We start from the raw sequence: 23,550 nt of genomic DNA, 5'->3' as shown, positions 1-23,550 counted from the left end.
AGCAAACTCAGATTGTTTTCCATCTCCTGTAAGCACTTTATTTGCTTTATCCTGCTCACCAGCTTGGAAAGCTGGTCTGGCAGTATGACCGAAAATGAGGCCAGTGAGGAAATCCAGTGTGTAATTGCGGCACTAACAGTAGCCTGGTTTCTCTCTTTGTGCAGGAGCTAAGATACAGACCTGGAGGGTGACTCCTCCGAGACCGTTGATGCAGGCTAGGCTGGATAGTCGAGACTATTTTATTTATATATTGCAGAAATCACAAAGTTTTCTCATGGGGCTTTACAATATATACAGCAAACGGCACCCTCGACCTTAGATCATATGTATGGATAAAGAAAGGAATACATTCATTAATTTGCTCATCTTTCCCTTTTAAACACCTGAAAAATCATTCTCAAAATAGTTTGCAAATGTATTGGAAAACCTTCTCCTGCTCTCTGTTCACATAACCGTTCGAGGCAGCTGGGTTCAAAGGCTCATGCAAGAATCACAAGATCACGCAAGAAATGCTACCGCGGTGCAAATGGTCACAAACGTAATTCCTCTCAATCATCACTTGTGACGTGTGTGGTGTTGCCCTCTGGCTGTATTTAGTCATTTATGCTTATACCGCTGTATTTGGGACTCCTCTGGGCATCAGCGGAGAGCACTTGGAGCCCCAGCCAACAGGTCAAACACAGCCGCTTTGTCAAGCCCATCGCTGTACCGAGGCTCCCAGACCTCACAGACCCAACACAGAGAGAGCAGACAGGCCACAGCAGGATGAAAAGTGCCTAGGGCTGCTTTCATTAAAAATCTGGCACTTTCTTTCAGGTTTTTGAGGGATTGTGAATGTGTTTGATTACATACTGGCAGAGTAGTCTGTTAGGGAATGAAACCAACGGTAACATGTGGAGCTTCTGCAGCTTTTTCATTTCATAACAGGCCCAAAAAACAGCTTAGAAATGTTCTTTGTCACGAAGAAAATTAGAAGTCACCAAATTTCAGACACTTGCTGAGGCCTTTAATTACATTAGTGTGACCAAAGGATTGTCATTTCTTCGGGGTAAAACAACATGAGGTAATTATTACGCTCTGCAGCAATGCTCAAAGTGCAAGTATTCTACATTTGCATTGGCATATTTTTTGATAACTCGGTTTAAGATTCATTGTACCCTGCATTAAAACGTGGAAATGCCCTCCAGACTGCCGCTTGTCCTCATTGACGGTTCCTAGGCATTTATTACAATTCTAACACTTCAATTCTAATTCTAACGCCGCCCCCCCTCCCCATGCACAAATTAAGGGTGTTAAACCCCTTGTCATCTTCACAAAGCACACATCACAATTTTCCCATCCTCATTTTGACCTTTGAAAGCCGATGGCCCGACTTCATCATTTGTTTCAGCGCGCCGGGCTCGTCCTCTCTCCCAGGCTTCTTTTCTTCTGCCATGCCTTGCTGTTTCACCCCTGATTGTGCCTCCTTCATCTGTCACAAGACCATTCGCTGTCTGAGAGGAACAGACATTGATGGATGCTAATCACTTTGCCTGTGTGCCCATCCAACCCACCACCTAGTCAACAAGCTTGGCCCAGGCCTCCCCCTTCCAGCCTATGAATAAATGAGCTGCTCTCCTCATTTCTAACACCATTTTCTCTGCCACTCCACCCCATTATGGAGCCCAGGCAATGCTCATTGCATGTCAAATAAAGAATAATGCATGCATTAAGAAAAATCTAAAACAAGAAATGTGCAGTCCTATGTTTTTACCTCAATCTAATACCACACAAACCTTGTTATTTGGCTCTCTCCCTGATGTGAAATAGAAAGTGAGCGTTCCCTCGCCTCTAATCTACTCTGCTATTCATAACATGTTCATAAAGTGCAGGAAATGAAACACTTTACAGCCAGCGACTGTCAAAAATATCTAATATGATCTTTTTTTTTCTGTGGCCCCAAACCATTTATTTCCTTAGCTAAAAGATGAGGTGCTGTCGAGGAGAGGTCTCTTGGTGAAGCTACCTCAAAATAAACACTTTGATCTCAGCAAGCCTCACGTCCTGTTTGTTTGGCACAGATGGCTTTGTTGTGTTTATTACTGCAGTATGTTGCTCCCAATATTGCTTGAAATATTATTGGGCGGCTGATTAAAATTTATGTTCCACAAACTATTTGAACTCAATCCACCCCAGCCCAAATTAATACAAATATTTTAGAACATCATTTTTGGTTTGTTTGATGATGTCTGCATTGCAAATGTATTTTTCTAATTGTGTTAACATTTGTTTTGTGGTTTGCTGAAATTATTATTTAGGCAAAATCGTGAAGAGAAGCCTCCTAAACATTGGAACGGGTTTGATGAGTGCTTTCTGCAGTCTTGCTTTGGGATTCAAAAATCCTTTATCAGTAACGAGCTGCTGAATGACTTTTGTCAGGAAACATTTCAAGCAATTAACTATTGATGACAATCATCCACATATCAGTTTATCATCAAGAAGATGACTGATGGTTTTCCAGAAAATTGGTGGGAATGGAATATTATAGGATATTCCAAAACAGACCCTGCCTTTTAAAAGTGGACTTTCCTGAAAGTTCTCCACAGCCCACAATGGATTACTGTATATTTAGAGCTGTAAAGTGCACACTTATTATGTCCCACACATTCGGACAAATCAAGAACACATTCCCTGGAGCCTTTGCTTCATGGTCAGTTCTGACATATTAAGTGTAGAAATGTGGAGGGTCCAGCCCACCAACTGTGGCAGTATGCAGTATCTCATCTTTCTTTGAGAGCCATCAGCTGGCAAACCCGGAGCTCACTGAGTCTCAACGGTACCCGGGCTTACAAGGCACTGAAGTGCAATGACCTGAAACAAATTCTTCACTAGAGCTTTGCATTGAGTCAGTAGGCACCATCCTTGCAGAAAAGTGTCACCATTATTTGTCCATTTTTATTTGCTTTTGGGTGATTCACTTTGGTTTCTCAATGATGTGGGATGAATATGAATAGTGGCACTAATGTACCAGACTAACAAAGCTACAGGTTGGACATTGGCATTTTTTAAAGAGAGGATATTTTAACACTAATGTTGGTTACTTTCATACAAATATTGTATTTGTTGTATTATATATGATGTATACTCAAACTCTCATCATCTCTCTATCATCTCGTGCTCCTAATGGCATTTCCAAGATACCACCACTACTGTTGAAAAACAACCAATCAGTGCCAAGAAGTCCTTAACAAACTGCCAATCACTGCTCGTAAAGCACAGGAACTCCGATCAAACTGTCAAACTAGGAAGCACCAATCAAATATGAATGATTCTGTTTCACCTCAAGTGTTTTCAGAAACATATTTAAATGTATTGATTGCTGTAAAATGAGAATGTTTGTGACCTGACCACAAGCACCGCCCACCAGCCTGAGAAAACTTTTCTCACTTCACAGCCAAACCGAAAAATATTTCTGAAAACATTTTAGGGGAGCAATAGGGAAATAAGTAACAACATCACCATTCATATTTGATTAGAGCTTCACAAGCACTGATTGACAGCTGCGTTAGAGACTCAGCACTGATTGGTTGTTTTTCTCCAGGCGCGGTGGAATCAAAAGCCACTGGGAGCCTGATATATTCACAGATAATCTGTCTCATGTAATGTTGTCAGGATACAGTGACACTTTGAGCAAACATGACAAAAAGTTATTTTTAATACCAACTGAGGCGAACTCAGAGTAAATTATTCCTATCTGTCTTGACAGATTCAGTTATCTGTATTTTGTACCACGTACCCACCACCATGTGTGATAATGCGATAATGATCAGTCATGCTGACTTTAAGTTATATGTTGCTGCTGTTATCAAGTGTTCTGTGATGACTTTGATTAATAAGCGTATTTAAATAGCTGCTCGCCGAAACAGCCCTGCAGGGAGGTTTTAAATGTGCAAGGGCACAGTTGTTTTGCTTTCAACTTTCTGATCACAGCTACTGTACACTGCTAGTGCGACAGCTGTTCTTTACTGTGGCAAGGTTATCTGGAGTGTGATAAATATAATGAATTATGTAGTTGGCCCATCTACGGTATGGGTAATGCTTTTATGCACGATATGCCATACATATTCAACAGATAACAATTTGTTTCCGAGTGAGAGCTTGATGACTTGCTTGGTTTTTCCACTTGGTCTCAATGCTGTCATTCTGCCCCACGGTGAGTTTGAGCTCCGTGTAAAAACGGAGGAATCCTGACCTCCATGGAATCAAGACGAGCTGGAAGAACGGAGATGTGTTTCGTTTGCTTAGTTACCCGCAAGGCTACTTCCTGCCATAGCTACTCTATACACTGACAGAGAAGGATGGCCCCTTGGCAGATTGTTTTGGACACTGTCCCGCACAGGCATTGAACTTTAAAATTGGCATGGGGTCTGCCTTTCTTTGTGTGACTGGAATCCACTCCAGTGAAGCGTCTTGTATGCAGGGCTGGGTAGGAATATGCTGGGGCAGATAATATGAGTGTCTCCGTCTTGAAATAGCAAAACTGTTTGAGACCAAATCACAGCATGACTTTTTCTATGCTGTTCCTCAAAATCTTGGTGTCCTCATTTGGTATTTTGGAGGAATTTTTTTCCCGATTATTCTTTTTCAATTGTCAAGCGGTAAAATGGTTAAATCTGTGTAACAAATGGTACCCACACAGAAATTGCTGCAAAACAAAATTGATCATGGGGAGTGACATCATATAATTGCATCATCATGTTCAACAACTGTGGCATGTGCTGTTGACCGGAAACCTCCCACTGTAGATCCCCTGTTTCTCCTATAAAAAGACAAAAATGGGTCTATTGTAAGGAGGGGTGGAGTGAAAGAGGTTAAAATGCAGATTACCCACTCTGTGACACCATGTTAATTCAACTCTCTGAAGTGCATTTTCACTGGATTGAATCAAAATAACCCATTTTTGGTTCCTTGAAGAGAAAATGGTGATTTTAAGATCAAGGGTGTATTTTAAGCAATTCCTTAAATGTTTTCTTGAGTGCTTCCTAGAAAGCAGCTGCCATCGGGGGACCTGTCTGACTACTCATTTGGCTTGTCTGGTTCCAAACCTTTGAATCCACCACTCCACCAAGTTCGAGTCGTCTGATTCATTGGGAATTGCGACATGAACCAGCGGTTTGAGGTTTTCATGCCAATTTTTTGGGGACTAACCAGATCGTCAACTTGTGTATTGCCTAACATTGCAATAAGAGCCATCATTGATTGTGGGAGCTTGGCTCTCTTGATTTTTCTGGGCCGTTTTACTGTAGAAATCATAACTTAACAAAGTTGTATTGGCACAAAACATCACAGTTGTAAGACTACTTTGTTGTAGAAGAGTGTACCACAGGAATGAGGGTATTTTCAGGAAGCAGGGACTGTCCAGAGTAGAGCCCCTGTGGTGCCAGATTGGCAGTGTGGGGAAATGGAGAGATTTTGAGCAGCAGCTTAAGTGTACCACTTTCAACACATCCAGTCAAACAGAATGTCTTAACTTAGTTTCAAGGGATCAACTTCACAGAAACACAAAAAAGAAGACACTGTGCCTGTGCTTTTTTTGTTCTAATTAAAACCAAATGGAATAATATAACTTCACCAAAAAATGTGTAAGGGTAAAAAAAGTCTTATAGACATACTTTTGAATTATAGTGGGAACACATCTAATACAAATCTCATTAATCATATACACATCCAATCTAGCGGAGCATAGTGAAAACTAGGATCAGTAAAACTCAAAGTAACTTTACAGACGTTTGACGTAATTCTCTCAACACCAAACGTTCTTGTAGGAGAACAAAAGAGGCAACAGTGTTTCTTTCAGTGGTTCCGTCAATTGTACTGCAGTGCAAGGCAATGCAGGACTTTTTGGGTAATAAATCCAAATTTCTACAACTCGTATCGCTCCCATCTTTGAGCTCAGCTACACACCGCCAAAGTTTTATGACTGCATGTTGCACGGTTGTGCGTTGGAGAAATCAGTCCACGGACAGAAATATATTCACCTAGAACTTAATACCCCTTCTGTGGTAGTCGCCACAACAGTATAATAGCTGTCTCCGGTACCATATTTTGCCATGATGACACACAAATGCGCACTCAGAATCACAAGGTGAAAAGATTACCAACCACAAGCTGTTACATGGCAGCCAACGCACTGATCTCAGGCCTGGTTTCACATCTTCAGAGGTATAATGTTCCTTCTTGTTAAAACTGGCTGTGGTATTCATAATTAGCTCATCTCCCGTCTTTTAAGAGGGAACTAGAGGTCACATCTACGCAAGATAAATACATAACACACAAAAAATAAATGTTCAAGACTCAAATGCCTCAGCTACCGCAATGTCCTGCTGGAGGTCAATGGAAGGCCTGAGCCTTTAGTCATTAGGCACCCACAGGGACAATTACAATATGGGCAGTTGGATGGATTTTGTTTGCCTCATAATCAGACTGAATAGCCATCTCCCTGATCAATCAGCAGTGACTCGTGTATCCGTCCACTCAGTGTCGTTTAGCGTCGATATAAGCAGTTAGCGACAGCGGTGGCTCAGAGCAATCAGTGATTCTTGTATTGATTGTGGAAAGGAGCGTTGTTTCCCGTGTCCTAGATAAGTAAACTGCATCTTATATTATCATCTACCAACCAGGGTCAACGATGTATAGAAACCATTATTTCATCAGTCTTGGCATTCACTTGCAATAGACCGTTGTTGCCATTCTGTTGCTGTTCTTATGTTGTCAACTTTGAAAAAATCTACTCCTGCCAGTTACTATCAGAACTGCTGTGATTTAAAAGCACTGCCTGTTGGTTTGACTTGCACAGGTAGCTACTCGAGAACGTGTCAACACTATGACAAAGGGAGAAAAGCTCTCCTCAGTTTTGAGTGCAATGCTCAGCTGGGGGTATTTGTCAAAACCCTCAAAGCACACGAGAAAACACTAGAATTCACTTACACACTTTGAAGTAAAATGTTTATAGTGAAGTGTGCAAGGTAAGACTGGCTCAGCAGAAGCAGGCCTGTGGAGAGCCTCTATATTTATTCCAAATCATGGAGCGTGTGTGCTGGTAATGTTTTATCAATAATACAAATCCCTGTGTTGCATTTACTCGCCAGCTATTGGTCTTGCTGTGTGCAAGAAACTGATTAACTCTGCTTGGCTCACACGGAGACACAGTTCAACCAAGACTCAGGTTTACATGGAATATCAGTTATCTTTTAACTGGGTCAGGTTGTACATTAAAAATGCTGCAAATACCCCTTTCTTCTAAAGCATGCAAAGGAGATGCGTGTGTGTGTGTTTGCGTGTGTGTTGCTGGCAAAATTTGGAATCTTCTGACATGAAGAACATGACATGTGCACAAACACTGCTCATATTTCTCAGCTTTTCAATAGACCTTCTTTTATTCATTAGATGTCCAAGTCAATTTTCTGCTTCCCATGTGCACTGAACGACACCCGCCTCGCAGCTTCAACCGAGGTAATGGAAATATAGTTTTTCGCCTCCTGGATCTCATTTTAGAACTTTTTGCAATCTTTTTGGAAAGACTTTATTCAATAGTTCTATTGCCGGGATCTGGGGATGTGGACGGATAACAAAAAGTCAACAAAAAGATATTTTAAAACCACAACACACTGACAAAGAGTGCTTATCAGCATAGCGTAGTGTGATTCTGATGCATGAGTTTCCTCTCAGAACACATCTGGGACACGATGCATGTTGACAATGCCTGTAGGGTTTTTAGTTCATGGTGTAGCTTCATACTATATGCAGACAATGACTCTACATCTAAAATTACTGCTGAGCACACATACACATACACATGTCACATTTTACAATGTATGGAATACACAACAAGGTCCATTAAGCTGCTCTTCCCAAGCTTTTGATCATATGCTGTGTTGTTGTGGAATAATCTATGCTGACGCTGTTTGAGCATTTTCTCATCTGCATCAAAGCTGAGATTCTAAATGACGTTTTGGAAACAGCAGTTGAGAGAACAGTCTCACTATAAGTTGGTATTGGTATTCTTTTGGTATTCTTATATTCTCAGTCATACCCATAGATTTAGAAGCAGTGAACGGAGTCTTTGTGATCAATGATTGGTTTGTGGACTGCGGGTTTGAAGCCACAAGTTCAACATTTTGGCTGTCGCCATCTTGGAATTGGAGTTTTAGACACTTCAGCATTGGCTTCACGTTTCAGACCTGGAGGTTGCTGTCTGGCCATATCACATGATCTTCATCAGCAGATGGGGATTCCAATTTCTAAATCATTTAGTACGCATTTTCACGGGCAAAAGCCATTGTTGGAGGCATTATGTTTTTAGTTTGTCCGTATGTTCATCTGCCGTACTGACATACGCCCCTCCATCCGGTCCATTTTCATGAATGCGATCAGGAACACCTTTTAGGGAAATTTCTTCAAATGTAGAATAAATGTCCACCTGGATGCATGGAAGACTTTATTTTAATTTGAAAAGGTCACTGTGACCTCACCTATCACATTTTCTTGCCATGACTATAATTTAAATTCTAATAATGACAATTTCACATAACATTCTAATAGGATAAACAATGTAGTGATGACATTTTGTACAGACATTGATGTGAACTGCAACTTGGATGGTTGGCAGAGGGATACAATTATGCCGCACTAGTTCTGGTTTTCTGAGCATTTTATGGACTTCTCATCATTGTTTTTATTTGAAAGCTCCAGAACATCTACTAAATGGACCCTAGGGTTGTTGCAGAAGAATTAAAATAACTGTAATCATAGCATAGCTATTGCCATTTGAGATGTCTTAACCTTATAATTTAAATTTTAAATGAGTGGTCAAGTTGAAGGTATGTCTGATTGTGTGGCTGTTTCTGTCACTTCTTCCACTGGCATTTCATCCAAAATGCATTGAATGCCTTAAAGGTGGACTTTACTATCAAATGGTTAAATTCAATTATTATTTTACTTGAAATATCTCGAAATGTACCCAATAATTTGCATGAATAAAAAAAAAGATATTGAAACAACGCATCATTTCAACGTAGATGTGATGTTTGAATAACACCACGCCAATCGTGACACATCATCAGGTAGACAAATGTGTGTTGCAATTGCTACTTTCACCTTGCTGACATTCCCTTGGATGCTGTGTGACAAAATGGATCACTGTTTGAAATGGAAGTGATGTGGGAGACAACCCTGTGCCAGTTAAAGCTCCAAATCATGCGGTGACGAAATATGACCCTGAATACATTTCATTTGGATTCATAATGGCAGGCGGTGATGGTTGAGGGCAAGAAGAATATTTATTTAGGTCATTACAGCTGACAGAGGCATAACACATATTTACAGCCCAGTTTTATTTTTTTTCCTCCTGAGTTATTTGTGATGGTTTTTTTTTTCTCATTTATTTGGGAAGGTGGTCCTTGCAGGTTTTTTTTTAACAATTCATTGAGATTTTCCTCAGGAGAGTCACTGCATTGCAAGCCATAAATCCACTGAATCATATTTTATCATAACCAACATGAGTTATGGACCAATTTTTTAAAAAAGAAAAAAAACTCTAGGGCGTAAAAACATAACGTATCTCATGAAATAATATTAAAATGAAATCTTCAGTACAAGATTTCTTTCGATTCACTGTGCAGTTCACTCCGGTGTATTGAAAGCACACGTACACAATATTTTCCTATTGTCATTTTAATGCTGTACGAGCATTAATGTACCATGAAGGATCCCAAAGTCTCCACTTATTGTATTTATTATGTAATTATTTTGAGCAATCTATTTTCTCAAATGTCACGAAGCTGATGCGGCTCGACCATCCGTTGTTTCTCCGTGGAGGTCGGGACGCTGCGGGTTTGAAGATGAACTCAGTACGTAGACGGACATCTGTCCTCAGCAAGTCCACTGGGTCGGAGCCAGTCTGGCACTATCTGCCTCCCTGCATGTCTCTTATCTACTACTTCCAGCATGTTACTGTACGTGATGGATCTGAGCTGCCGCCCTTGTGATGCCGCCTTCTTATCAGGGAACTCGGGGCTTTGGAGCCCAGAAGGAAGAAAAAGGGTCAGGACCTTTGGGAAACTTAACTTAAATTATTGTCTGGGGGTGTACAATTGAATTTGATGCCTACCATGACCTCATCTATTAAAACAGATTCTCCACAACCGCGCCGTCCATTAATATGTGCCCCCTTACCCTCCCCTTCCTCCATGCACCTGGAGGAATGGGAAGAACTTAATTGTGCGATTGAACAGAAGTAATAACTCCCTTTCCTGGACATATTTCTCATGATTACTTTATTAGAGGTCTTATATCGGATTTACCAAATTAGTGTTAGACCTGTTGTAATCCTCTTGTTGAATATAATCCAATTTTCTGCGACAACAATCTTTTGTAATTACAATTCTCCCTCATTCTACTTGCAGTCATCTGAGAAATATGTGCTTTGGGTTTTTTTGGGGGGGAATCTTTGTTCTTGTTGTCTTGGAGACCTTGAGCTGGGTTCATGCTTTGAGCCTGTAATACTTCAAGTCATATTTCATATGGGACCATACAAATAAACTTGACTTGACTTGGAATGGTTTATCAAGCCCTGCTTCTTTGAGTTTGTTTTTTGGGAGTCGACTTTCTACCGAGCTGTCAAAAGTTGCCTAAGAAGATTAATCCAGTAGACCTCCCTTCTTTGTGACAAGTCGCCCACCCCCATCCCCGGGACTTCAAGCTTCCCATTGCCAGTGTATCTTAATTATGATTTTTGGGTGATTGGCTTCCACTAATGAGAAGGAACGGGTGAATTAATTTCAGCTGAATGGTGCTGTGATCCTCTGCCATTTTCTTTCACATGTTCTTCCAACGTGCAGTCATTACAGGGACAAGTAATGCAGCATAAACTGGAGCCTTTTATGGGAGGGTTGATTGCCTGCCCACTAGCTACGAACTAGACCATTTACTTCCATAGCATTTATAGTACTTCACTGTAAACTAACTGAAGATCCAAAACATAGATTTCTGAAACATAAACTCAACTAAGGACAGATAAAAATTAGTTGCTCATTCATTTATTCAGGTAAATAATTCACTTGTGAGATGCCACTTGAACACATTAAAACCCTGCAAGAGATGCTGAGGAATATCCATTCAACGTTATTCCTCAGCACTGAAGAGACAGGGGAAATTTCACATCAGCTTTGTTTATGCTGATATTACATTATAGGCAAGGGAAGAAGAGTTATAAAGGATTCATTATTTTCAAATTTGTTTGAAAGCAGGCAGTATTTTCCACTGATAGACTTACTCAACACACTATTATCTTTAAAACCCAGATGCCAGTGAAAGAAAAGTTAGCATTGTAAATGTCTGCAAACCATGAGATAAGTTGAATATGGACAGAAACACAGAATGCCATGTGGTTAACGTTGTGAAAGGATTGGTTAGGTTAAAGTAAAAGTACTTGGTTAAGGTTTGAAAAAGAAATGTCAATTGTGCATTGGTAGTGACAGCAGTGACCTGTCAATCACAAGGTAGTCACGTCCTAAATCATACCCTGCCCAACTGGATTAAGGAAGACTTAAAACTAGCGATCGACCATAAACTCATGTTCACAATGTTTATTGAGGTAATAAATCAGGAGAGAAGTAGGGTCATTTTCTCTAAGCCTTCAATGCAAATTGGACTGCATTTTGCAACATGTGGAGTCGCCTCCTGATGGCCAGAGGAGAAAATGCAAGTTTAAGACATTATTGGCTTCACTTTTCAGAACCAGAAAGATCTCACCTAGTTGTAATACAATGCCAACATCTATTTCCTGGTGGATGGATCTATATTCTCTTTTCCTTTTCTGTGCAGTTGTTGGACTAATGCTGGACAAGTGCTGCCTTCACTGCTGGATATATATATATATATATATACACACACACACACACACACACACACACACTATGGCACACAATGATACATAGGGGACTCACTCAACTCTTATTAATGCAGCTCGTTCCACGTGTATACACACACTGTGCCCTTTACATCTATCTCTGAATGTCATTTCCCACAAATTCCTCAGGCGCTTCCATGATAGCTACTCAATACTACAGGGTAACACATAATAGAAAACGTTAGCCTTCATTTGTCAAGTGAGTACAACCACTTTAATCTCCAAAAGGAGTGTGCCCTTTTAAGTACTAAATTAACTAACTTTTGCTCAATGCTAAAATGTTAAACCAAGAGTCCTGTGGGAACAAACGGGAGGTACTGCAAGGGGACAAGGCATTCTAGTGAACTGTCTTGTGTTTTTTCAGATTTGCCATAGAAGCATTTCATAGATGTTTTTATATTTTTCTCAACTTTGCATTTTTTGAGATTGATTTCTCAATGTTTTTTTTTTGCTTCCATTTAAACTATGAATAAAGACTGACGGCTCACTAATCACCATGGCACTGACACTGTGCTACAAATTTTACAGCATATATACAAATATAAATGCTTTATAGTATTGGACAGAAAGCACAGCTCATGGTGCTCAAATAAAAAACACATATTTCTTGGGCTACCAATGGAGAGAGCTGAGTCAGCACGTCAGTCATCAATCACAGACTAACGTAATAACTGTGGTCGAATAGGTTCTCTGGTTTGTTTTGATTGTTTTACATAAACCTGTCCCGTGTTCCCCCCTGGTGTTCATTCGTTCTTGGTGTTGTCTTACACTTCTTCCACCTGGCAATCCAAGGTCAACGTACAGCATTCAAAAGTTTGAAATCCCCTGCCACAAAAGCACGAGTGCAACAGTTGCATATGATATCTTAAGAAAATGTATTCCTCTTTTTTTGTGCATTATCCTATGAATGTACTCATTGCAAACATACGGCCTTTTCAAAATAAAGTTCAGTCTTCAAAGGAAACAACTTGGTTAGGTTTCTGCAGTTTTGTAATGGTTTGGTTCGGATTAAAAATCATTACAGAAGAGGCGTCAGTTAAGTACAGGTTGTGTTAAATAAATCAATGTTGACTTTTGGTTTCACACGGCACACGAACAGTGGCCTCCTGGGTAAAAGTCTGGGTTTTATAGAATAGGAACAGCTTGTTACAGGCATTATTCTGTCAAGAACACAATTATGCCTTTAACAAGCTGGAATTAACAGCTGTGTGTTGATTGAGCAACGCTATTCTTCAAACTTCACAATGGAAATAGAAGATTAGTGGAGGGGTAGAGGTGTTGGAACTGGATCAGACAATATCAGCTGGACTGACACCTATTCAATCTAACCAACACTGGCTAGACTGCAGAGGACCCCAAAACAAATTGGTGCACCAATATATTAAGAGCCCAAATACATAATAAGACTTTTCTGGAATGGAAAACAAATTCAAAATCGAAGGGTGTTTGTCATGCATTAATTCTACTTTTTGGGCCAATGGTTTAATATTTGGTGTCTGAATGATACAGTTTGATGTGCTATTAAAAATTACCTTTTTTGAAGCAAAGACGAAACGTCATTAAAACAGGTAAAAAGTGTTGATTTCAGTCCAAACACGTCTGCATCTTTGATGGTGCAAACCGAAAAACAAAAATCAGCTCCTCATTATGTAGCTGTCCCAGGCTTAATTGCAACTACAGCGCTCTGCTCTTTATCTACAAATAAATGTTTGGACTCTGGAAGAAAGTAGTAAATGGCTTTTTAGACAGATAATTGTATAGATTGCATCAAAGAACTTAATGTAATCCATACGCCGGCATTCGTTCATCTCTAAAAGCTTGATTCTTAAGTGTTTCTCTGATCTTTTCCTGCCCACAGAAGATGCAGCACTAATGAGCTCCCATCAGCCTTTAGATGAGTGAAGCACAACAAAGACGGCCCAACATCGACAGTCCACAGCGCAGTAAGGCTCCCTATCTGCCATCACACACTCCCATCATATATACTTATTATTATAGAGTTGTAAAAACCCATCAGCTGAGATGCTCCCAGTGCTCATGCACCTCCTTATTGTTCAGGGATTTTCCCTGTGATTATTGGAATAAAAGACATATGACATCGGTGACATATGGTGGCACACACACACACACACACACACACACACACTGTGTATATTCTTGTTCGGGTCCTTTTGCTTTGTCATATTACATAAACAGGAATGAGGTTTGACATTTTGATGCCATCCTGCTTGTATTATTAGAACATCTATTTATGTTTGCCAGCAACATTTCTACCTTAAAAGAGCAGCCTTCAAATGCACACAGTTATTGTATATGTCACACACATTTTAAATAATACATACTATTACATGTGTTTATGTTGTTCCATTCAGGAGTACAATGAAGTGACAGCTCTCAAAAAGCAAAAATAGATATTTTTTCCTCTCACAAGAATCTAGACTGATAGACAGCAATGCAGGTGAGTTGCCAGCTTTGAGATATCAACAGTTGATATGATTGCCTTCTTTCCAATATAATGAAATTGTATGATCCTTGGCTTATGGTGCTCAAAGTGCCAAAGAAAAAATACATTTAAAAAAATCAATAGCAATCTATCTTTCCAGAGATTAAGACCCAGTGACTCTATAATAACCCAAAGATCTTGTAGTGAGCAGTTTTCTGTAGGAATTACAGTTGATAGAAAATAGTTTCCACATGAAACATCTACACAGCCGATATCTCCAAAAGCAGGCAACCAATCAATCAGCAATCAACCAAACAATTGAGAATCTAGATCGATAAATAGAATTACAGGAATGCAGAAATTATGCATTTTTTAAGTTGGGCAGAACTGTTTTTAGGCTAAAATGGTTTTCTGTGTCAAGATTGATTTCATACACATAAAGAATAAGAATAAAGTAACATTTAATTCAAAAGAAATACAATAAAGGGAAACCTACACAGCAGTATGATCATTACAAGTCCAGGGACAAAAACAAGAGAGTCACCTTGTGTTGGCTCAGTTAAGGCCGTTATGATTAAATGTAAAATTCATACATTGAGTTCCTCAACACTGCATGAAAGGCGGGAACATTACTAGTCACAAACATATGACTTGCACCATATCTGGAGCTCAAGCAGGATTCTGAATGCATCATTAAATTCCACCTGAAGCTTTTTCATTACTATAAGTTCACCGCACACATCATCTATACACACAAACACACCCATATAGAAATGATGAAACATTGCCTGCCAGCATTTTGGCCTGTGCGTACTGTTTCTGGCGCTGCACATCGTCATCATCACATAGATCATTCCTGATGATGTGACCCAGATATTTTTCTTTGTTCACCACATTTAAAACTTGGTCTGCCATGAGAAAAAAAAACAACAAAAAAACAAGGAAGATTTAGCTTATGATCATCATTGATCTTTTTATAATTACATTTCGTAATACTTTACACCGTGATCAGACTGTTGCAGTCAGCAGTACTGTGGTTCATGAAGATGCTGCCTTTATTTTTTGATGTGCTGAAAGAAAAAGTACTGAAACTTGCCGGCCTGTCTTGTAAGCAGATATAAGATTTGATGCACCAGTCATCTTAAAATGTATGGACATCTATATTATTCATATTATTATATTATTTATCTTCAACACTCATTTTCTGGCATTGCCTTCACTAAAGATTAATCATAAAATGAGTAAATAAGTGATGAAAAAGAAACATTCCATATCTTACAGCCAGACTTGCTTAGCCTTTGTAGCCCATTTTATTGTGACATGCTTTTATCAGGGAAAGAGTCCAAACGTCATAGTGCTGCATGTCTTCTTCAATTTGAGGCATTTTTTCAGAGGCCCGGTGGGGACAGGGGATGATAAAGAGGCACAGAAAAGGGCTGCATGCTATAAAGTTGAAGCTTTGATGTGGAGAATGGCAATGTTGTAGAAAATGTGATCTTCCTTTTTGGCTTTTTTCTTTTTTGGCAAGACTTCACATGAGTGGCGCGCCTTTGTAGCAGCACCTTGCTTACCATTTGAAAGAGGAATGCTTGTACGGTTGCAGGAGGTCTTTTATCATGTAGGTCCCGTCTGAGCTTCTACTATACCTTTTGGCTTGTATTCAGTGTCTCGTTTGCTTCTTATGCACTTATATTATGAGTGTCAGAGTGGGTAAACATGACCTGAAAAGTATTTTCACGTAAAGTCTGAAAATAGAGATTGCCAGCACATGCAAAACAGTCGCTGAAATTAAACTGTGGCCTTGTATAAATGACCCTGGCTGGAGTTGTATTTTAAAGCTAGGGAATGTATTATCATGCAGAAACAGGAGGGTCATAATATATTATGAAATAGATTTGGCTCATAAATGGTATTTAAATGATTCTTTAAGATGTTCCTTCAGCTGTGTGTTGTTTGGATTTCACAAAAAGTAGTGCTGTCACTGCAAATGCAGAGTCCTGGTTACATAAACAAATACTTTGTTTTTTTCTGCACGTGATCTTCATGCAGAAAAGTATCGCGATACATCAGCGTATTGAATCGTACCGCTGTATCATGATATGTATCGTATGGCCAGATGATTGCCGACAGGTTGTTGCTGTTCGGGATGCAGTGTAAAGAATACACTCTTCGTGCCTTTTGTGGATTGATCTAACTCTTTGTTATGCTTATCCAAACACATGGCGAAGCTGCCACGCCCCTCCAGATACGCTGCCCTTTCTCAGCTGTTTCCTCTCGTCAGGAATTCAGCATCAGACTTGTCCATCAGAGCCCAACGAAGAGAAAAACTGCCATGACACTAATGATGAGTCTTGTTTGATGCAGCATTTCATTAAACGACACTATATCGTGTTGACTGCTGACATGAATATTAACAACTGGGCGGTTGCTGAGGTTGCAAGTTCTGTATTTATTAAAGCAGTTCCCATTGTAGAATCTTAAATATATGTGTGGTCAACTTTAGTAGACAAGTTTTCCCCCCAAAACCAATTAGCATTATGTGATTAAACCATTCAGATATGAACCCTGCTCAGTAGTGCCAATGATGATTTTGTTTTGAGTGTGAGATGACTAGATCAATCTCATGACTGTAAGTTAAGTTTAGACGTGAGTCATAATGTGGTTAGCTTAGCGGTTGCATTACAATTGTTACCAGGGGGAAACGGCTAGTGTGGCTCTGTGCAAAGTTCAGCAATGCACCCAATAAGGGTGAATCATTTAGAGAACCTATACATAAGCAGTGTTTGAGAGGAATCATGTGCTTCAACTATGTCTTGACAAACAACAGTGTTATGCTGCTGTAGCACAGACACACACAGAGGGTTTTTGAATCTGCACGGCCACATTGGTAACAAATATCACAAAATCAATGTGATGACAGGACTTTGAGAAGCTGTGCACCATTGTTGCACCATTGTTTGCCAAGAAATAGTCCCCTCAGGTTTTCCATGTTATGCTTCACACACATAATGAGGATAAACTAAGTCATATGCACATTGTGATAGATACACATTATAGCTGCAGTTACTTGGTGGTTGAAGATGTCAGGAAATAGTTTATTCATGTAATTGTCGTGTTCATCATCATCCTATGACATTACAGTTGAGAATGTTATCAGGCGTAGGATGCTCTGAAAGCAGGACCACCCCACTGATAAGGTCTTTACTGCTGTTATTGTAATGGGATTTTCTTTTCTCAATACTTTGTTCTTCTAGATTTAGGTGCTTATCTTAATGAGGTTTTGGTGGTGGATTATCTGGATGATTTGGGGGGCATTTTCTTTTCATAATTGAAGCATTATAAAGCCTTCTCTTGTGATTAGGTGCAAGACAAATAAAACTGAATTATAAGGTCTATATTTATCAGTCGGAAAGATTTGCCAAACTACACTCTTCATAAAGTTATCGAGCCCTTTTTTTCCACAGATTTAATCTTTAATGGCTGACGAACTAAAAGATGCCATGAGTTCAGGCTGCAGCTCTCAGTGTTATAAATATTAGTGGCCGCGTCAATGTGTGGTCCAACTAGAACTATTTAGCCTCAGTGTACAACTTTCAGCACATTCGGGCTATCTGATACACCTGGAAAATGACAATATACTGATGTAATTATGAACTATAAATTAAAGAACATATCATTCTGTAGAGTTAAAAGAAATGATGATGAAATGATCATGTTTGTTTCTCCTTACACACACATCCCAAAGGGGTAAACATGTCAGAGTCCGAACAGCCTGAAACATATTTAATACACGCCATTCAAACAATATTAACACACCTCCTGATCCTTCCCATAGGAAGGAAACTCTAACGTGCTGCCATCTTTGATAGTTTCTATCTTGCACATTACATATCCTGAGGAGATATATCAATTAGGGAATATCAGGGAGCTGCATTTGAGGTAAATTAGGATATTGCAACGGATCTGTGTTTGAACTGACTTACCTTCTATATACAAGCAGCGTGCACATATGGCATTACTTTTTGCTTCCCTGTGGAATACCACATCCATGTTAATCTCAGGGGAACACATCAGCCCACGCCAGTTTCCACACGTTCACAACAGACCACGTGTACTGTAACAGTGTTGTTTTTTCACTATATTTCTATTTCTTGTCTTCGCTCTTCACCTGCACCGCCCAGTTTTTCTCCACTCTGTTCAGCCCTGCACTGAATGAACATTGTGGTGATGTATACGTGTGATCAATCAGGTGTGATGACAGGCAGAGATCACACCATCAGGTTAATGCGGGCCGGGAGGGCTGGCGGTCTACAGTTCTGAGCGAGTTGTCTGAAGCTGCCAAGTGTCATTTTTTTTTTTTGCTTTGATTTACAAGTTTAATTGAGCATTTTTAACACTGGCCTGGCACTCCAGTCCAATCAGCTGGCCAGGTCACCATGACCTGACAGATTGTGTGAAATGGGCTTCTTAAGGCAGCAAAAGTCCTTCACTCGTGGGCCCTCTCAGTGTGGATCGTACAGCTGTACCACTGCAAACTGCCAATTTGGTTTCACTAAAATGATGTCCGCCACATTCCTTCCCTCCATAACTTTCCATCCTGAAGAAGCATATCGACGTTTATTTAATGCCTCCGTGGCGGTCGACAGCTGGTGGCATGTTTTCGGGTTGTCCATCATGAATGCGATATCTGAGAAAGGCCTTGAGAATTCCATCTCCAGGATAAACTGAAATCGGTCGTCAGCTCACTGTGACCTCATAAAATACATTTTCAACATAACTCAAGAACTGATATACTACTTATGACACTTTCACAAACATGTCTAATAGGATAAAATGATGAAGTGATGACACTTTGATCAGAAATTGATGTTAACGGTAACATGTCTGTTGTTCTGCCTTCTCCCCAAGGGATGCATGGTGTGCATATTTCTTGGCCTACACATGCATAGCAGGAATGTATAATAGTAATAATAATGATAATTATAACAATTATTTGTTTTGAAAGGGGATTATCCAACAAAGAGATGTTTGGTGCAAACAATTAACCTCCCTACAGCTTTTTGGACAGAAAGAACACAAATCCTATCATGTCTTGCACATAATAGAACACATTATTGAGCACTATATAATTTTCCATGACATATATAGCATGACTCATACCCTTTCATAATACAGCTTCTCAATATGGAGACAGTTGTTATTGGATCTCACCTCCCCGATCTATATGCAAATGAACGTTCTCTTTGCAGAGACCAAATGCATTATTGTTTTTAACTGGTGGAACACATCAATGCACTTCCTGTGTTTAGTCCGCTGAAAAAAAAAAAAGAAGAAGAAATCAAATGAATAAATAGACCTGCATTAATATAGCGCTTTTCTAGCCTTTTCAGCTACTCAAGGCCAGCTTGCAACCATTCAAACAAAATACAATTCACACACTCTGCGACCTCGTTCGCTGATGAGATGCACCACTTGAAATCCAAGGGACGTCAGCTTGAGCGGCTCGCCAAGAGACCAACTTTTCTGTTCAAGCTGTGAAACTTGCCTCAGCAGCATGTTTGCTTCAATCAGGTTGTGATAATACAATATACCCTTTTCTCCACCATTGACAAACTCCTCACTCCACTACGATGTCCTCCTCACTTATCCAGTCGTCCAGATAGCCCAAAAGACAGTGCACTTCACCTTGATTCCAGGACTAGCTACCGGCCCATTTCCAAACTGTACTGTACTGCATAGTTGTTGCCACTCAGATCAAAACCCAATTTGACTCCAGTGAATTCTATTAGCCTTCTCATTCAGGTTTCAGTACAAATCACAGCACTGAGCCTGATCAAAAGACTTATCAAAGTTGACTGTTTTCCTCGGACTCTGGTTTCATCAGCATTCTCATCCATATTTACCCTGTGAATCAATCCACATCAATCAAATCATATCCACCCTTGGTATTACTGACACTGCCCTCTCCTGTTTCCATCCCTCCCCCAAATGACAGACACATCAATCAGTAACTGCAAATCAACCATAGTTCCTGTCACCGATGGGGAGCCCCAGGGTACGATGCTTAGCTCCCTTCTTTTCATCCTCTAAATGCTACCACTAAAACAGATCCTACGACACCATGGTCTCCAGTTTCACTGTTATGTCGGTGATATTGAACTCTACCTCTCCTCCGGGACCTTCACTGCTGCCATTCACTCCACCCTCACCACTTGCGTAATACTCATTAAAACATGGATGCAAAGACATTTTCTGAAACTCTACTGCAGTATGTCAGAAACCCTAATCAGTGACCCAGACTCACTCATCGGCCCCACTCAGGATTTTACAATAAATATTAATGACTCCATTCTCACCCCCTCCACCAAAATCCATAAACCTGGAGTCACTAACCCTCACTGTCACTTATTGCTGCAGACTTGCTCAATCATTTGTAACACCTCAAGTTCTCTGTACTTTCTTTTAGTACATATTGTGTTTGTATTGTTTAAATTGTAGGGAGTAAAAGTAAAAAGTCAGAAAAAAAAGTTAGGTACGGATGCATGAAAATTTTACTTGACTACAGTAAAAAAGTATTTGTACATCGTTACTTCCCACCTGCAAATGAGGGTGTATTTGAAGAACATATTATGTGAATTCAGGAGACCTTGATGTATCTGGTGGATTGAAATTCTAAGAAAAACACTGCATAGTGTTGCATCACTACTACAAAGGTTGATGAGAGTTTTAGGGGAATGGAAAACTAATACATTGGCTTGAAAGATGTTAAAGCAATAATACTTTTATAATAACATAATAGTGTAGCTTGTTACAGTTTTCATTCATTCCAGCCATTGGTTATAAAAGAAAGTAAGAAAAGGAAAAGAGACAAAAAGGACTAAAATAGTCTGCAGTCAATTTATAGTGGACATTAATCTTCCTGTATCTGTTTCAGGTTTCACATCTCTGTGGTTAATGATATAGAAGAAAGTCTTCTCCAGATTCCAGTTGAATGAAAACAAAAAAAGGTTAATTAATTCATACGAATAATACTGCAAAACATATATAACATTAAACATCATATCACACACCTTTTGAGCTAGGGGAACATTAATAGTGGAGACCTTCATGCTTCCACCGTTTACCTTGTGATATTGCATGGCTTGTCTACTTTAATTAGCTTCATGTGTAGATTCAGCAAAAAAAACATACCAGCTCATAACCTATTGAGTTTTCCTGTTGTAGATTCCGGAAGAAAATCGATTTCAATATGACATGTTCCTTTTTTTTTAATTAACATCAATGCACTTTGCCTCCCAACAACAAACTTAATACAGTTAACAACGACTGAGATGAGAACAGGTGTTGTAAGACTTCGGTGTTAGTGCATAGATTGCTCCCCAGGTGAGATTATATTTTAATGGTAAACATGAGCAGGCATGTAGGGCATAGAGCAGCCAGCTGCCTCCATCTATGAAACAGCCCACAATACAATATACAAGGGTGTCACACTGATTTTACCCTTTATTGCACTGTATATTATGTGTTGACATGGATTCATGGAATGGGAGATTTCTTTTTAAATCTGGTTTCACCATCTAGAGCTAAAATAAAAAGGATAAATAATAATTTGATTACATTGGCTAATCAAAATGTTCTTTTTCCTTTTGCTGTGTAGCCAGAAATTAAAAACGAATTTCAAAACTATTATATTAGGCTTCATATCAAGAGCAGTTTGCATATAATTAATTAAAACCCAACTTGTGTTGTGCTGATATGGTTGAGATTATTCAATGCGTAGTACTGGGAGATGGAAATTACTCCTTCCACGTCTACTGGCCACACCAGGACACGTCGCTAGTACAACACGCTACCGCTTTGTAGTACTGCTTGGATGCAACACAAATTTATGTGGAGGCTGCAAATCTCAATGATCCTGCCTGTCCACCCACACATCCCAGGGGAGGAGGGAAATAATTGGGCTCTGAACTTTTGCAAATGTGTAAACAAATATGGACAGTAAACAGTAGCAGTTGGTAGCGATATGGAAGTGCTTTTAAAATTGTCTGTTTTCATTTGTCATAATGTCCAACTGGATTTTTCTCCTTGTACATTTAGCAGCTGAACATGAAATATGACAACTACTATGATTCCGTCGCCTAGTTACTAAACAAAGTCTGAAAGGATTGCTTTCTCTTGACCTAGATGCATTTGAGTTTGTCTGTCTTGCAGCTTTATCAAACATGCAACATTTAGAGACGCATTGTGCAGACAAATTAGTGAAAAAATGAAGTGTTATGGACATCATCAATCATGGTTCAAATGTTTACACTTCATCTGTATAATGGAGTATTTTTTTTCACTTTACTTCTTTCCTCAGTTTGTATTCGTGGCTGCTCAGCATCGAAGGCCCCACTTTCCCGGAAAGTGTCTGGACCAGCCACTTCCCTTACCCCACCACAGCTGTTAATACAAGACGCAAACATGAAATGATACAGGGCAGTGAAAAGGAATAAAACCTTAGACAAATAGAGGGAACAGAACAGCCCAAATCCTGAGACCCTCCCTATTTTAAATGCTCTCTCAGGCAGAAAGCAAAGTCTGCTGGCCAGCAAAAACACGCCACCACCCAAGGCCCCTGCCTGAGCTAAATCTCTAACCACATACCATTTAAAGAGCAAGAAATGCCCTCCACTGATTTGAATAACCTTTGTAAATTGGCTGGCAAGTGTTTGTGACCTTTTTTGTCTTTTTGATTTGTGTTTAAAAAAAGAAAAAAAAAAGCTAATTATTTCCCCAAACAAAGATTCTCTTAAGCTACTTTTTCCCTGAGCCGATACATTCCACACATACACCAAATGTGTGAGCAGCTCTTTGAAGCCCATATGCAAAATGCACAGCACACTCAACACTGCGATAACACCCATGCTAATACAGACGTGAATTCATCTGGGTTGAGGGTTCGCTCATTATATTTGGATGAATGTCTCCATTGTTGTGAAACAGCTGAAGGCCAATATTCAAAATTCCACTTTCACTCCTGACCACAGACAGCTGTACATCTCACACGTTTCTTGCTAAGACATGTCAGGTATTTGCATATTACGGTTTATTAACCTCCATTCCATGCTTTCTTAATGGAATTTCACCTATACCCCAAAATATGTTCTTCTGTAGTGCC

General features: G+C 39.7%; 1 protein-coding gene across 2 annotated transcripts in view; it reads left to right on the top strand.

Moving 5' to 3' along the window:
• gulp1a (GULP PTB domain containing engulfment adaptor 1a) overlaps positions 1–23,550 on the top strand; it is a 68,467-nt gene that overhangs the window by 16,108 nt on the left and 28,809 nt on the right. For both annotated transcript variants that reach the window (XM_084022342.1, XM_084022344.1), the window contains exon 2: positions 13,806–13,890. The gene's annotated coding sequence lies outside the window, so the exon portion shown is untranslated. The remainder of the gene's footprint in view (positions 1–13,805; positions 13,891–23,550) is intronic.

Source organism: Eutrigla gurnardus, assembly GCF_963514095.1.
Source record: "Eutrigla gurnardus genome assembly, chromosome: 12".
Taxonomy (NCBI): domain Eukaryota; kingdom Metazoa; phylum Chordata; class Actinopteri; order Perciformes; family Triglidae; genus Eutrigla; species Eutrigla gurnardus.
This window is presented reverse-complemented; position numbering and strand designations above follow the sequence as displayed.